Below are 16,104 nucleotides of genomic sequence, written 5' to 3' on the forward strand. Positions count from 1 at the left end.
GGGATTTTAGTAGAAGATGTGAGAAAGGCCATCAAGTTAGGTTGGAATCGGGCTAAAGGGCCTCTAATTCCAAGCTATAGTACTTCATAGGCCATGGAAGCTGCCAAAAGATTTTGAGTGAAGAAATAATGGGATCAGACCTGTGCATGATGACTATTCCAAGTTGTTGTCTGCCCTTCGTTTTCAGAGAGGACCAATGACATCACGGGGTGAGGCCTTGAGAGTGAATTGGATTTAAGTGAGGCAGAGTTGCACAAAGTCGTCAGCCTCACTCTTTCTTCCAGAGTCATCGATGTTCAGGGGCAAGACAAAAGTGAGGGTGACTGGAGATGGCCAGGGATGCCTTGGATGACCTTGGTGTCTTTGAGGTCTGACTAAGCTCTAAGCGTTCCACAATACCTGTGCTGGCTGCCTTCATGTCCACTGGAACAAGTTATTCTCATCCACCCATTCCACCATGGAAAATCTTCTCATGCTGGGGGTAGACACCCCCTAACTCACTGATGGGTTTGACGCCTATTGGTTATCTTCCACCTGGTTTGGCCAGGGTGTGGCATGGACATCAAGGTTGCCATGGGCACAAGGAGAAGGTGGATTAGAGAGATAGGAAGGCAGTATGGTATGATGGAACAGCAATGAATGGGAACTCAGAGGACATAGGTTCTAGCACTGATTCTATCACTGACTAGCTATGTGTGACTTTGTATAAGTCACTTCCTCTCCCTAGGCCTCGCTTCCCCCTCTATAAAATGAGGAGGTTGGCCTTTCTAGCCTCCAGCTCTGGATTTAGGATCCCATGTTGTGGAGATACAATTGGCAGGGCATGGGAACTGATTGGCCACATGGGATATGGGACAGGGGAGAGTCAATGATGACTTGGGCCTTGACAGAAGGGATTTTAGATAGACAGAATTCCAACAGGAAGATGGGAGGGGAGATTTCAGCAGAAGATGAGGCAGGGGGCTATCTCTTTAAAGCATAGGGAATACACCAAGCAAAGACCCAGAGATGGGAGGGAGAGGACTATGGGAGAATAGGGAATAGTCCACTTTTGCTGAAACAAAGAGTACAGAAAAATCAAGAGAGAAAATTAGATTGGAGCTAGTTTGTGGTAGGTCTTGAATTTCAAGGGAAAATGGGGGCAAGGGTTCCATTAACAGAAATAGAAAAGTTAGGGGGATGGTCAAGCTGAGGGGGAAAATGAGGAAATCAATTTGGGCCATGTGAAGTTTGAGGAAAGGCTTCCAAGAGTAACTCAGAACTGGGGTTCTAAAGAACAACTAGAGATTAAAAGATAGATTGAGGTGTCATCTGTATAGAGGTGATCATTGGAGCCATGAGAGTAGATGCTATCTCAAAGGAAGAAAGTGTAGCTAGGAGGAGGAAGAGGGCCTCGAACAGAGCCTTGGGGAAGATTCACATTTAAAGATGAGAACACAGGGAAGGAGCCTCTCAGAGAGGTAGGAGGAGGTCTAGCATTTTGGCAGTAAATAAGGAAGGGATATTTGTGGGGGTCTTAGAAGGGACTTGTGTGTCAGGTTAAATGAGCCTGGTTTTATTTTTTAAGTTAACAGGAAATTGTTCTAGCTGTTTTCCCTTGTTTTTCCTTTGACTGGGGTGAGGCATCTATCCAAGTAACTGAATGATGATTATGGGTAGAATCCTACAAAGGTATCATGTCATCAGAGCGAGTCTTCATTGACTGGGAATGGGAGTATATAACAATGAAATCAATCAGTGGATTTTAGATTTAGAGCTGGAGAATTCCCCCAGGAAGGGGAATTGACTTATATAAGGTCACACGTAGCATCATAAAATCATAAAATCATATAGCTAGAGCTGGAATGAACCTCAGGTCATCATGTCCAATGCCCTCATTTGACAGATGAGGAAAATCCCCCTTATTTCCAACCGCCTTCCAACCGACTGTTGAATATCTCTACCCAGCCTTGCTACCAGCACCACATAATCACTATGACTAAAAGGGAGCGCAGCATCAAATCCACCCTTTCCCTAAACTACCTGATCTCTGTTGATGTTACTACCAACCTCTAAACTCTAGGCTCAAAGTTCCAAGTCATCTTTGACTCCTTCCTGTCCACACCTCATTAACTGCCAAGTCCAGTTAATTCTACCTTACCCATAGATCTAGCATCCATCCCTCTTCCTACCTCCCATTTCAGTCGCCTTTGTTCAGGCTATCCTCTCTTCTCATTTAAACTCTTATAGTAGTCTCCTAATTAGACCTCGGGTAACTTTCACTGGTCCTTGGATCAGAAAGTGCTGATAACTTCTATCTTGTCTTGCTAGTTTCCACTCCATTCTGTACCCTCTGGAATCTAGGTCTAGCCTACCTGTCAGGCCTTATATCATTGCTACTTTCCTTCATAGAAGGTCCTTTTTTAGCCAAATTGGATCCATCTCTGTTCCTTATTCCTGTTCTGTTCCCTCTCTTGTCCATATCTTGGGCCATACCACCTCTTGGGCCTGGAATACATGCCCTTCTTCCCACTATCCCCCTTCCATTTCCATGAAGGCACCTTAGGTCCTCCCAGCTGAAATTGATCTCCTCCTTCTTAAACTGCTTACAGGACTTGGCCTGGCCATCTCCTTTGTAGTCATTTGACTTTCCCTTGTATCATGGTTATTTGTGTATTTGTTCTGCCCTCAATAGATTATAATCTAGGTGGTACAGCAGATAGAGAGTGCTGGATTTGTCAGGAAGATCTGAATTCAAATCCTGCCTCAGACACTTCCTAGTGGTGTGAACAAGTTTACTTCACCTCTCTGTGCCTCAGTTTCTTCAGTTGTAAAACAGGCTAATAATACCACCTATTTCCCCGAGTTGTGAGGGAGGGTCAAGTGAAATAAAATACATAAGGTGTTTTGCAAACCCTGAAGTGCTATATAAGCACTAGCTCTTATGATTTTAAACTCCTTGAGATCTGAGTCTTAATCCCAACCACTCAGTATAGGGCCTTTCACACAATAGACACTTAGGGAATTTTTGTTGAATGAAATGAGTGAAAAGAATGAATGAACAAATGAATTAACAAACAAATGAATGAATGAATGAATGAATTAGCAAACAAATCAATGAAGGAAGGAAGGAACCAACGAAGGAACCAAACGAATGAATGAATGAATGAATTTGGCCAGAGTCCAGGAGATTTGGTGCTTCTAGTTAGGGTACATGATCATAAAAGTCTAACTGTTGCAAGCCCTGGGTCCAAAAAGCAGAAGCCCCTAGACTGTTTCCAAGAGGAAGAGCTAGGTCCTAGGCTAATGGGGCTGTGCTCTATATGAGCTCTAAGGTCCGATACATTATAGGGCACTGTTGAAGAATCCCAGGGAGAAAAGAGTCTTCAGGAGGACCAAGGGGATCAGTGATGCTGAATACTAAAGAGAGGTCAAAGGATGTGAGGACCAGAAGTGCTCTAGCTCTCCCCCCAAAAAAGTAAGCCCAACACACTTTTAAGTTTAATCTTCAGTATTAAAATTTTTTTCCTCACTTTGTTGATTGTCTAAACCATCAACAAAACAATAAATCAAGCCCTGATGCATAGCATTTGCATATTTCTGAGGTGTAAATATTCACATTGACAATTTAACAATCAGCTCTCAAGAGGAAGGAAGGAAACAAGCATTTGTTAAGCACCTCCTATGTACCAGGCACTGCACTAAGCCCTTTACAAACATTATCTCATTTGACCCTCACCACAACCCTGGCAGGTAGGTGCTATTATTACCCCCATTTTACAGATGAGGAAACTGAGGAAAATAGAAGTTAAGAGCATTATCCAGGGCCACACAACTAGTAAATGTCCGTGGCTGAATTTGAACTCAGGTCTTCCTGACTACAAGCCCAGCACTCTATTCACTCCTAAAGCTAGCTGTCTAGCCAGTATGAGTTGACTCCAGCACACCATTGGGCTGAGGACTAAGATAAGGTCATCGGATTTTGCCTGTTTCCTTATCTGTAAAATGGGGATAATAACAGCACCTACCTCCTTGGGTTGTGACAATTAAATGAGATGATATCTGTAAAGCACTTAGCACAGTGCCTGGCACATAGTAAACATTATATAAATGCTAGCTATTAGTATTATCATTATCATTATTATGGAATCCTAGGTCTTGGAGTAGATCTAACCCCATCACATAACAATAAGGGAGGAAACTGGGCCCCTAAGAGGTTGAGACTTTTTGAACATACCATAGGTAATCAGTAACAGGGTTCAGAGGGCAGCTAGGTGGTGCCATAGCAGATAGAATACCTGGGCTGGAGTCAGGAGGACCCAAGTTCAAATCCAGCCTCAGACACTTACTAGCTGGGTCATCCTGGGCAAGTCCCTTAACCTTGTTTGCCTCAGTTTCCTTATCTGTAAAATGAGCTAGAGAAGGAAATGGCAAACCACTCCAGTATCTCTGCCAAGAAAATCCCAAGTGGGATCCCTAAGAATAACCACTGAGTAAAACAGGGTTCAGAGTTGACCCCAGATCCTTTATTATATTCAGTCTCCCTAAAAAGATCAGTTTTAGTAGCCTGACTATTGCAAATAGACAAACAGCAGTGGGTTTTTGAGGAGTGAATGAGTGGTCAGGCAATACAAGTCACCTTCTATCTGATCAATGGTTTAGTACTCAGGTGCTAATGAGATTGTACCAGGCAAGGAGAGACAAGCCTTCCTGCAAGGGACCCAGAAATCCTAAAGCCAAGGACCATGTCTGGTGAGCCAGTCCTCCAAGTATTTACAAACATTTCAGAATGCCAGGATTGGAGAGCTGACTACATATTATCCAGGCTAATTTTCTCCTTTAAACTAAGGAGAGCTAAGGTTCCATAGGGTTACACATATCTTACAGATTGTAACCCAGGCCCCTGTCCAGGATACTTGCCTTGATGTCAGACCCCACTTGCTTTGTAATGCATGCCTCCAGGGCAGGGGCTCCTAGGAGGAGCCAGTAGCTCCTTGGGAAACCGCAGAGGGACAAAGACATGGTACTGTCCCTCCACTTAGAATGAGATGGTAGGCCTGGGACCCGTTTGTGATACTGTATTCAGCTCATTTCCATATCTCTGTCCCAGTTTCTACTCTATGACAAAGGCTACTTTTAACAGCTTTGTAAATTTCCCAGGGTACTAGAGTTGTACATGCATTAGTATGAGAAGCAAGTGACTGCCTAATAATAATTAAGGAGAGCTGACAAATAGAACTCATTAGTATTAGTGATCATTGATGATAATGATTAGCAATAAACATTACCATAGTAGCCATAATGGATAGAAAGCTTCTCTTGGAGTTGGGAAAACAGGGGTTCAAATTCTGCTTCTAGTACTTACTAGCTATGTGACTATGGGCAACTTACCAAACCACTTCTGTGCCTTAAGCAACTCCATCATCATCATCATCATTATTATTATTATTATCAGTATCAGTATCACTGACAACAATAGTACTTTGATGGATACTTCATTGTGGATACTTATTCACTTAACATCTGCTAAGCAATACACCAGTTGCTGATTGCATCACTGGAGAGAATTCCCACACTAGGAGTTCCTCATGCTGAAGTAATCACAGATTCCTTTCGTATTTACATTATTGTTATTATTATTATTATTATTGCCAACAACAATACTTTGATGGATCTGGGTCTCATCAGTGTGGATAATTATTCACTCAACAAGTATTTATTAAACACTTGCTATGAGTCAGGCACTGTGCTAGGCACTGGGGATACTAATATAGAAAGGAGGCAGTTCTTATGGTCAAGAAGCAAATATCTGCAAAATCAACATAAAATAATTGGAGAAGGAGGGAAGAAATTAGAAACTAACTATACTTGATGACTCTGCCCTCTTACCCCAATCATCTCTTATCCATGTTCACTTGTAAATTCTCCCTATGGAATCCACCCACTGTGTGTATGTTGGGGAAGGGTTGAGGGGGCTTCCTCTAGACCTGTTGACATCACCAGGACACCAATAAGAATCACATCCTTCTCTCTCACCACTTGATCGGCCAACTTCCTTTCCCCAAGATCCATCTTTTGGAAAAGGTCCTTCATGCCTTCTCCTTTGCACAGTTTTCAATTTAGGATCAATTGTAGCCTCCTCCTAGCCATTATAGGCCTCCCCATTACCCTTTGGCTGACCTTGAACAGAAATTCTTTGGGTTCTGTGGGATACCACGATTTTGGGTCATATGACATCACTGGAAGAAGAATGTCCTTAAAACTATGGGCCTTTGTTTCAGGGAGAGGTAACCCATTGCTATGACTAACACTCAAATTTCCATTGCTCTTTCCAATTTCAAAGACTTTTAAGTACATTCTATAATTTACTGCTCATAACAATCCTATCTTTTACCCAGTTTTTTAAATGAAGAAACTATGAAGAAACTAGGTAGAGGGTTGACTTATGCACGGTTACCTAGTTAAGATGTGAAATTACACAGCAGAGCTGGAACTGGAGACCATGTCTTCAAAGCCCCTCAGTTCATGGTAGAGAGCCAAGGAAATAGAGGCCCACAGAAGGTGAGTAATTTGCCCAAGTCACATGGCAAGTCAGCAGCAGAGCCAAGATCCAAACCCAGGTCCCTCAGTTCTTTGTCTAGCACTACATACCATGGAACCCTTCCACTTTGCACCATCTGTCTAATACTTGCTGCTTTACTGGAAAGTATGTTGAATTCCTATTGAAAAGTCCTGGGTTGGAGTCCCAGTGTGGGCACTTGCTGTGTGAATTTGTTTAAGTGATTTCTCACTTTGGGCTGCATTTCCTGCATATCTAAAATGAGGATAATAATACTTCCTAGGGATGCTGGGAGGGAGATTTCTTTGTAGGAAAGTCAGTGGTTGTTACCACTGACAGTGGGCAATGCCAGGGCTGGAGCTCAGGTCTCCCTTTCCACATGCTGAGCTCCTTCCACCACCACCAATGCTTCTCAGCATTTCAAACCTGATTTAGTTTAGCTTTTGTGTTGAGTTGACAAAGGAAGGGAACCAGAGTTCACATCCTGTGTCACTCTTGGAATCTATAATCATGTCGGTTCTTTGGAAAATGCCATTTGCACTTCGGTGTGATTTTGGTCATAATAATCCACAATTCCAATACACACAAGCTTGAATCATCTCACTAAAGAAAGTAACAGTTTTTAACTGACTAATATTGTTGCACTATTTGTGATTTATTTAGGCAAAGTGTCAAGAGTTCCTTTTAATAACCCGCCACTTTACAACAGCTAGAGCTCCTTTCATTTCACTGCTACATCTTTCAATTTACAAGTGAGAAAGTTTTAACTCCCACTATGTGAGTCAGAGTCCAAACATTTAACTGGTCAAGCTAAGGGTGACCTATTATCCCAAGAGGCACTGAGACATATTCTCAGAGGCTTGGGTCACAGCCCCCACTTTTCCAGAAGGGGACGGACTCTGCCATGCATGCCAACTGTTGGGAATCCTTAGCCTTACTGCCCATCACCACTGATGTCACTTAAATTGAGAAGCTCCCTGTCTGAAGACATAGACTTATAGAATGTCAAAGCTGGAAGAAATCATAGATTATAAAAACAGAGTGTCAGAGCCAGGAGACACCTTAGTACACAGAATGTCAGAGCCGGAAGGAATCCTAGAACACAGAATGTCAGAGCTGGAAGGAACCCTAGAACACAGAATGTCAGAGCTGGAAGGAACCCTAGAACACAGAATGTCAGAGCTGGAAGGAGCCCTAGAACACAGAATGTCAAAGCTAGAGGGACCCTAGAACACAGAATGTCAAAGCCAGAGGGACCCTAGAACACAGAATGTCAAAGCTGGGAAGAACCTTAGAACAGAGAATGTCAGAACTGGAAGTGACCTTAGAACATAAAAACATATGAAGTTAAAGCTAGAAGTAGTATATCGTATCATACCATTGTATATCATAGGATATCAGAGGTGAAAAGGCCGTGGTATATAGAACTTAAAATGTTAAATCTGAAAGGGACATTAGAGAACACATTGGCCAGCCACCCCATTTTACAGATGAAAAAGTAGCTTAGAGAAATGGAGTGACTTGTCAAAATGAATGAGAGAGAGCTAAGACCAGAATCTAGGTTTCCTGATCCTAATCCTAGCGCTATAGGAGCCTGCCTCAGCAGAGCTACTGATGGGCCCAAGCTGCCAAAAGGCTGAGACAGCAACTACCTCACAGTCACCTCCAAGAAAGAGGGTATCATGCTGCAGGTGGTGATCTCATGACTTCTCCCACCTGGGCCCACCTTCACCGAGGGAAGCCTGCCACTCAGTTTCATCTCTCTGTGGCAAGAACAATCTTGCCAGACCTTGGCAGGGAATGCAGAGTTTTGGGGAAGGGACCCTGGGGTCAGCAGAAGTTTTCACAGAACCCCAGAGTTCGGATGGACCTCTTGTGCATCCCATATGTGAGCCTGTCTCCAGCATCCCCAGCAAACAGGCATCCAGCCTCTCCGTGAAGGCCCTCCACTGAGGTAGAACCTGCCAGCCACATCCCTCAGAGGAAGCCTGATCCACTTTGGGCCATCTCTCACCTATAGGAAGACTGTTCCTGACATCTAGCACGAACTAGTCTCTTTGCAACTTCTAGCAATGGCTGGAAGTTCTGCCCTCTAGGGACAGAGAAAACAAGTCTGATTCCCTCCCACCTACAGCTCCTTCAACGTCATCAAGACATCCACCTAACATGTCCCTGCTAAGCCTTCTCTTCTCTCTTCAGCTAGTCCCAGTGGCATGAGACTGAGGGCCCTCGCCATTCTGGTGGCCGGCCCTCCTCCGAACACTGTCCAGCTTATTGGTGCCCTTTCCAAACTGGGGCCCCCAGAACTGACCACTGTATTCCAGATGTGGCCTGACCAGCCTTGAGGACAGCTGAACCCGCTCACCTTGCTTCCTTTCCCCTACAATTCTCTTCACACATCCCAAGATCTCATTGCGCGTTTTGGCTGTTATATCACATGACTGACTCACATTGTGCCTGCAGTCCACTAAGACCCCCCACACCCTTTTCAGAGAAATAATCCACAGGATTTTAACAGTAATTTCATGGTCTCCTTACTCTCAGTCCACTTCTCTTTAGACTCCGTTAATTGCTTTAAAGTTCCATGTTGCTTTAAAGTTGGCAAAACACTTCACCTACATCATCTCATCTGGTCTTCATTTGACAGTCCTGTACCATAGGTGTTATCCCCATTTTACAGATGGGGAAACTGAGGTTTATGGAAGTTAGGTAACTTGGTCAGAGTCATCTAGCTAGCAGATGTAAGAGGAGGCATGATTTCAACTCAGGTCTTCCTAACTTGAAGTCAAGGCAGCTAGGTGGGTCAGTGGATAGAGCACTGAGCCCAGAGTTAGGAAGATCTGAGTTCAAATCCTACCTCAAACATTTACTAACTGGGTGAAGTCATTTAACCACTTCCTGCCTCAGTTTAGGAAGACCCCAGTTCAAATTGTGCCTCAAGCACTTACTAGCTGTGTGACCCCGGGATAAGTCACTTACTCACTTCCTGCCTCAGTTTCCTTCAGCCTCCCAGGGTTGTTATGAGGGTCAAATGAGATAATATTTGTAAAGTGCTTAGCACAGCACCTGAATGCTATATCTGTGCAATTCATCCAGTTAAACAAAGACTTTTTCCCACTTAATCTGAAGCCCATCATTGGTTGATTGAAATGTGTCTCCCCTGGTTAGGGTATCCAGTGTAGTATTTTCTCATTTAATTTAAATAGGGTGGGATGATTGATTTACTCAACCAACTTCCACCCTAACCCCAGAAAAGGACGCATATAATCTGATTATCAATTTTGGAAACATTTTGAAAGTTTTTCTCAAATTTTACCCTTGGAATCTGTAATTGAGAAATCCAAACCTTCAAAACACCATAAAAAAGACCAGAAGCATCTCAGAAGGTATTCCTTCTGAGGAATGCCTTCAGAAGGGCTCCCCCTCATATCACAGAAGAGGAAACTGAGGCCCAGGGAGGGGAAGGGACTTGTCTAAGGTCACCCATAAGGATGATGATAGCAATAATAACACGAATAACAATAGTTTGAATTTCTATAGTTCCAACTTAAGGTTTGCAAAGTGATTTACGTTGTGTTAACTCATTTGATCCTCACAATAACCTTGGGAGTAGGGCACAATTATTATCCCCATGTTAGAAATGAAGAAACTGAGGGACAAAAGCAGTTAAGTGACTTGCCTAGGGTCTCACACAAGTAGCATCTGAGACTGGATTTGAACTGAGGCTCTTGACTCTAGACTCAGAGATCATCTAGTCCCACCTCCTCCTTTTACCAAGGAGGAAACTGAGCCCTGGGGAGTGAAAGGGACTTATCCAAGGTCATCCATAATAATGAGAACAATAGTTTGCATTTCCATAGTGCTTTAAGGTTTGCAGATTCATATTATGTTAACTCTTTTTTTTTTTTTGGTGAGGCAGTTGGGGTTAAGTGACTTGCCCAGGGTCACACAGCTATATGTTGGCTCATTTGATCCTCACAACAACCTTGGGAGGTGGGCACTATTATAAGCCCCCTTTTTGAGATGAGGAAACTGAGGCAAAAAAGAAACCAGTTAAGTAATTTGCCCAAGGTCTCACACAGCTAATAAGCATCTGCAGTTGGATTTGAACTCAAGTTTTCCTAACTTAACTCTCTCCAAGCGAGAGCCTAGGTCTAGAAGTAGAAGAGATTATATAGCTCCATATTTTACAGAGGGGAGGCTCAAGGAAGGGAAGGGACTTGTCTAAGGCTATACAGGTGGGAGAGGCTAGATTTGAACCCAGGTCCTCTGACTACAAATGCAGTACCTGAAGCACTAAATAAATTGGAGCTGGGAGGCAGCTAGGTGGCGCAGTAGATAGAACTCCGGCTTTGGAGTCAGGAAGACCTGAGTTCAAATCTGGCCTCAGACAAATGACACTTACTAGCTGTGTGACCCTGGGCAAGTCACTTAACCCTGATTGCCTCACTAAAAAGCAAAAAGTAAAAATTAATAATAAATAAATTGGAGCTGAGCCTCATTCTCCCTTCCCACCCCTCATATACTTTCGAAGCTTGGCCTTGTGGAAAGTGAGCTGTGGGTTCGAGTTCTGACATCCTGGCTGTGTGACCCTAGGCAAGTCACTTAACCCAACAATGCTTCAGGCACTCTTTTTCTTTGTTTCTTTGCTCCCACCAAAGGAGTCAGCAATGTTCCCTGTGATTCTCCCCTCACCCCTCCATGGACTACCTTTCCAGACCACAAATCTGATTCACTTATGTTGCAGGTTAACTCATGTTTGGTGTATTAAGGATGCAGCCAGGCTCTCAAAGAGCCAGTTGTTGAATTTGCAGTTTCATTTACACCTTGGAAATCGGCAAACACTACATATCAAAGCGTGATTGGTTGTTTTGTTACCTTGTCCAGACTTGAGAAAGGGATGGAGAAAATGTGAATGATGCAGGTGAAACTGAAAAAATGTACCAGGCATATATATTTCCAGAGAGCTGGTTGTTAAATATTTACCAATATATACCTGGATACAGCATAGAAAGAACCTTGGTTAAAAGAAAGTCAGGAAAAATGGTTCTAGTCCTGTATGTGACATGGAAGTATTGTGTAGCATTGAGCAAGTCCCTTCCTCGCTTCGAGCAGCAGTATTCTTCAGTATTAAGTGAAAAGGTTAGATTTTATTTTCCCTAAGTTCTCCTCCAGCAATAACATTCCACATTCTAAGGTTGCTTCCATCTTTAATGTTCTATGTTCTAAGGTCCCTTCCAGAATGGACATTCTCTATTCTAAGGACCCTTCCAGCTCTGCTTTTTCTGTAGTATGTTCTAAGGTTGCATCCATCTGTGACATTCTGTGTTCTATGTTCTAAAGGGCCTCTCTAGCTCTGACATTAGTAGGAGGCAAGCTCCTTCAGGATGGGGTGGGGTGAGTAGGGTATTTAAATGTTTCCTAAATTTTATTCAACATTCTTTGATTCTTTGATCTTGTCCTGGGTCTCCTGCCTGCCTCCTTCTTGGCTGGGGAGATGACGTTTTGAGCTTCCAAACATCCAGAGGATTTTATATAGTCCCATTGTTATCTTAGCATCATCCCTCAGAACAGCTGCCATTAGTGGCAGTATCTGCATCTGGAGCAGAGAATGGACTGGTTGCAATTTGGGAAGGCATATTGGTGGCTCCACAAGGAGCCCAGTAGAGAAGCTACGCTATGCCTAAGGGGAACCCCTGGAGTACCCCAGAAATCAGAGAGGAGGACTTTTATTGAGGCATGAGCCCTGGAAGCATGAGCCTGCTTTCCCCAGTATATTCCCCTGAGTATCTTGGTAGATGAGTATGCCACGGACTTTTCGGGGGATGTTTGGTACCATTTTGTCTTACTGTAGCACTTCAGTAAATAACCCTTTCTAAAAGCTAAGTTATTGATAATCAACTGACATTCATGGTAGGAAGCTCAATCATGGGGATCCGATCTAAGTTCAGGGAGCCCCTGAAATCACAGACCCTGCCTTGTGTGTCCTTGGATCCCAGATTAAGAACCCCTAGTTTAAAATCTTCGATTGGATGAATGCTTAATAAAGAGGTTCTTACCTTGTATCACTTTCTTTAAATGGAGACAGTTGATTTGACTGATATGCTCAGTCAAATCTCACCCTTACACCTATATAAGCAGTCCCCTATAAGCTGATTCTTCAGTGCTCTAGCCAAAGGGGAGGGACTTTGGAATACATTAAAAGTAGAGCTCTGCTGATACACTGAGAAGTGGGCCAATTTGTCTCCCTCATCTGCCGAAGGTTTTTCTTTCCATTTGCATTTCTCAACTCATTGCTGAAGCCTCATTCTTTTCAAAAAAAAAAAAAAAAAGAAACTACCCCAAACCTTCATGAACGACAAGAGTGAGGTGACTACACGTGTATAACCTATATCAAACTGCTTACCTTCTCAATGAAAGGTGTGGGGTGAGGAGGGAAGAAAGGAGAGAATTTTGAACTCAAAGTTTTAAAAATGAATGTTAAAAATTGTTTTTACATGTAACTGGGAAATTTAAAAAAAAATAAATAGATATATATATTTTTTAAAAAAAGACAGAAGTGAGGTAAGCCCAGAAGCCAAACTCCCAGACAGAGGCAGGCAGATGCTGTCCATAGAAATCTCATGGCCAATATTTTCCAAAAGGGCAGCTCATTCTGCCTTTGATAGGTAGGGAGTTGAAACTTCTCTTGTTCAGAAAAGAGGGCCCTGAAATTCCTAGCAAGAATTTGTCATTCCAACTCCATTGCCTAGGCTCTGTAACAGACTCAAGTTATGTTTTTTGCAGGGTGTTACTTGGTTCCACTAGTAACTAAATGTGTACAATAAGGGGATTGAGGTCCATGGCTTCTCTATTCTAAGATTCCTCCCTGTTCTGATGGTCTGTGTTCTAAGACAAGAATGTCAAATTCAAATAGAAATGTAGTACCTAATAGTACATAAGGATCCCTTCCAGCCTCATATTGACTTAGAAAACCACATATGAGTATTTTCCATGTTCTATTATATTTTATTTATTTTCTTAAATATTTCCCATTTACATTTTCATCTGGTTTGGGTAGCACTCAGGAGTGTTGTGGGCCACATATGGCCCCAGAGTGTTTGCCACCTCTGTTCTGAGGGCCTTCTCAGCTCTGACACTCTCTGTTCTAAGAGTCATTCCCAGATCTAACGTTCTAGGTTCTGAAGACTCTCTAAGTTCTGATATACTATGCTAAATAAGGTCCCATGGGGGCGGAGCCAAGATGGCGAGGGAAAGCAGTGACTTGTTTGAGCTCTCCCCCCAAACCCCTCCAAATACCTATAAAAAATGGCTCTAAACGAATGCTAAAGCAGCAGAACCCACAAAAAGACAGAGTGAAACAAATTTCCAGCCCAAGACAGCCTGGATAGTTGATCTGAAAGGTATATCGCGCCGGGCGGGGAGAGGAGCACAGTTCGGCGTGGGCGCGCAGGTCACAGCAACCCTGGAGTAGGCCTCAGAGGGCTCAATCGCGGGCAGCTGTGGCAGTTTCCAGACTTCTCAACCCATGAACACCAAAGACAACTAAGAAGGTCAGTGGGAAAAGTCTGTGACTGCGGTGAGAGAAAGAGCAAGGTCTCAGCCACAAGTCCCGAGCGCAGCCTCTGCGGCAACGGCTGCTTCCTGAGCTTCTGGCCCACAGACTGAGGGGGAATCAAGTGGCTGATCAGAGGGGGATTGCAGGGATCTCTTTGCCAGTGCTGAGGCAGGAATCTCTTGCTTTACTGGTGCTTGGATCTCGGTCACAGTTCTAAGGGGCGATCCTGGGGTGAGGAGGAAAGCTGGTGCAGTGGAGCTTGTTGTGGCTGTGGAGATGAAACACCTCGCCCCTTATCATAGCACCTTGGAAGAACTGAAAACTTTCAGGTCCCTAGAAGTATCTCTGAAAACAGCTGTACAAACCCCCGAAGCTTGGGACAGTACATTCTCCACACTGGAAACAGACTTTTACCTTAACAAAGAGTTTAAAACTCAAGTAATTGGCCAGGATCATGAGTAAGCAGCACAAAAAGAGTCAGACTATATTATCTTACTTTGGTGACAAAGAAGATCAAAACATACAACCAGAAGAAGACAACTAAGTCAAAGCTCCTATATCCAAAGCCTCCAAGAAAAATATGAATCAGTCCCAGGCCTTGGAAGAGCTCAAAGGGGATTTTGAGAAGCAAGTAAGAGAAGTAGAGGAAAAACTGAGAGTGATGTAAGAAAATCATGAAAGACAACTCAACAGCTTGCTAAAAGAGACCCAAAAAATTACTGAAGAAAATGACACCTTAAAAAATAGCCTAACCCAAATGGCAAAAGAGGTCCAAAAAGCCAATGAGGAGAAGAATGCCCTAAAAAGCAAAATTGGCCAAATGGAAAAGGAAGTCCAAAAGATTACTGAAGAAAATACTTCCTTAAAAATTAGAATAGAGCAATTGGAAGCCAGTGACTTTATGAGAAATCAAGACACTGTACAACAAATACAAAAGAATGAAAAATTAGAAAACAATGTGAGCTATCTCATTGGAAAAACAACTGACCTGGAAAATAGATCCAGGAGAGAGAATTGAAAAATTATTGGACTATCTGAAAGTCATGATCAAAAAAAGAGCCTAGACATCATCTTTCAAGAAATGATCAAGGAAAACTGCCCTGATATTTTAGAACCAGGGGACAAAATAGAAATGGAAAGAATCCACCGATCTCCTCCTGAAAGAGATCCCCAAAGGAAAACTACCAGGAATATTGTAGCCAATTTCCAGAGTTCCCAGGTCGAGGAGAAAATATTACAAGCAGCCAGAAAGAAACAATTCAAGTATTGTGGAAACACAATCAGGATAACACAGGATTTAGCTGCTTCTACATTAAGGGACCACAGGACATGGAATATAATATTCTGGAGGGCAAAGGAGATAGGATTACAACCAAGAATCACCTACCTAGCAAAACTGAGTATAATCCTACAGGGGAAAAAAATGGTAATTCAGTGAAATAGAGGACTTTCAAGCATTCTTGATGAAAAGACCAGAGCTGAATAGAAAATTTGACTTTCCAATACAAGACTCAAGTGGAACATGAAGAGGTAAACAGGAAAGAGAAATCATAAGAGACTTATTAAGGTTGAACTGTTTACATTCCTGCATGGAAAGATGATATTTGTAACTCATGAGACCTTTGTCAATATTAGGGTAGTTGGGGGGGAAAATTATATGTACGTCTATATAGATATAGATAGATAGATACATAGATAGATAGATAGATAGAGGGCACAAGGTGAGCTGAAGATGAAGGGGTCATATCTGGAGAAAAAAATTAAGGGGTGAGAGAGGATTATACTGGGAGAAGGAGAAAGGGAGAGGTAGAACGGGGTAAATTATCTCACAAAAAAAAAACAGAAAAGAAAAGGCTCTTACACTGGAGGGGAAACAGGGGAAGGCAAGAGGGAATGAGTGAATCTTATTCTCATAGCATTTGACTTAAGGAGGGAATAACATACACACTCAATCGGGTATGGAAATCTGTCTTACCCTACAGGAAAATGGGGGGGGGAAGGGGACAAG

This window comes from Vombatus ursinus, unplaced genomic scaffold (genome assembly GCF_900497805.2).
Source record: "Vombatus ursinus unplaced genomic scaffold, bare-nosed wombat genome assembly UNPS02014882.1, whole genome shotgun sequence".
In the NCBI taxonomy this organism is placed as follows: Eukaryota; Metazoa; Chordata; class Mammalia; order Diprotodontia; family Vombatidae; genus Vombatus; species Vombatus ursinus.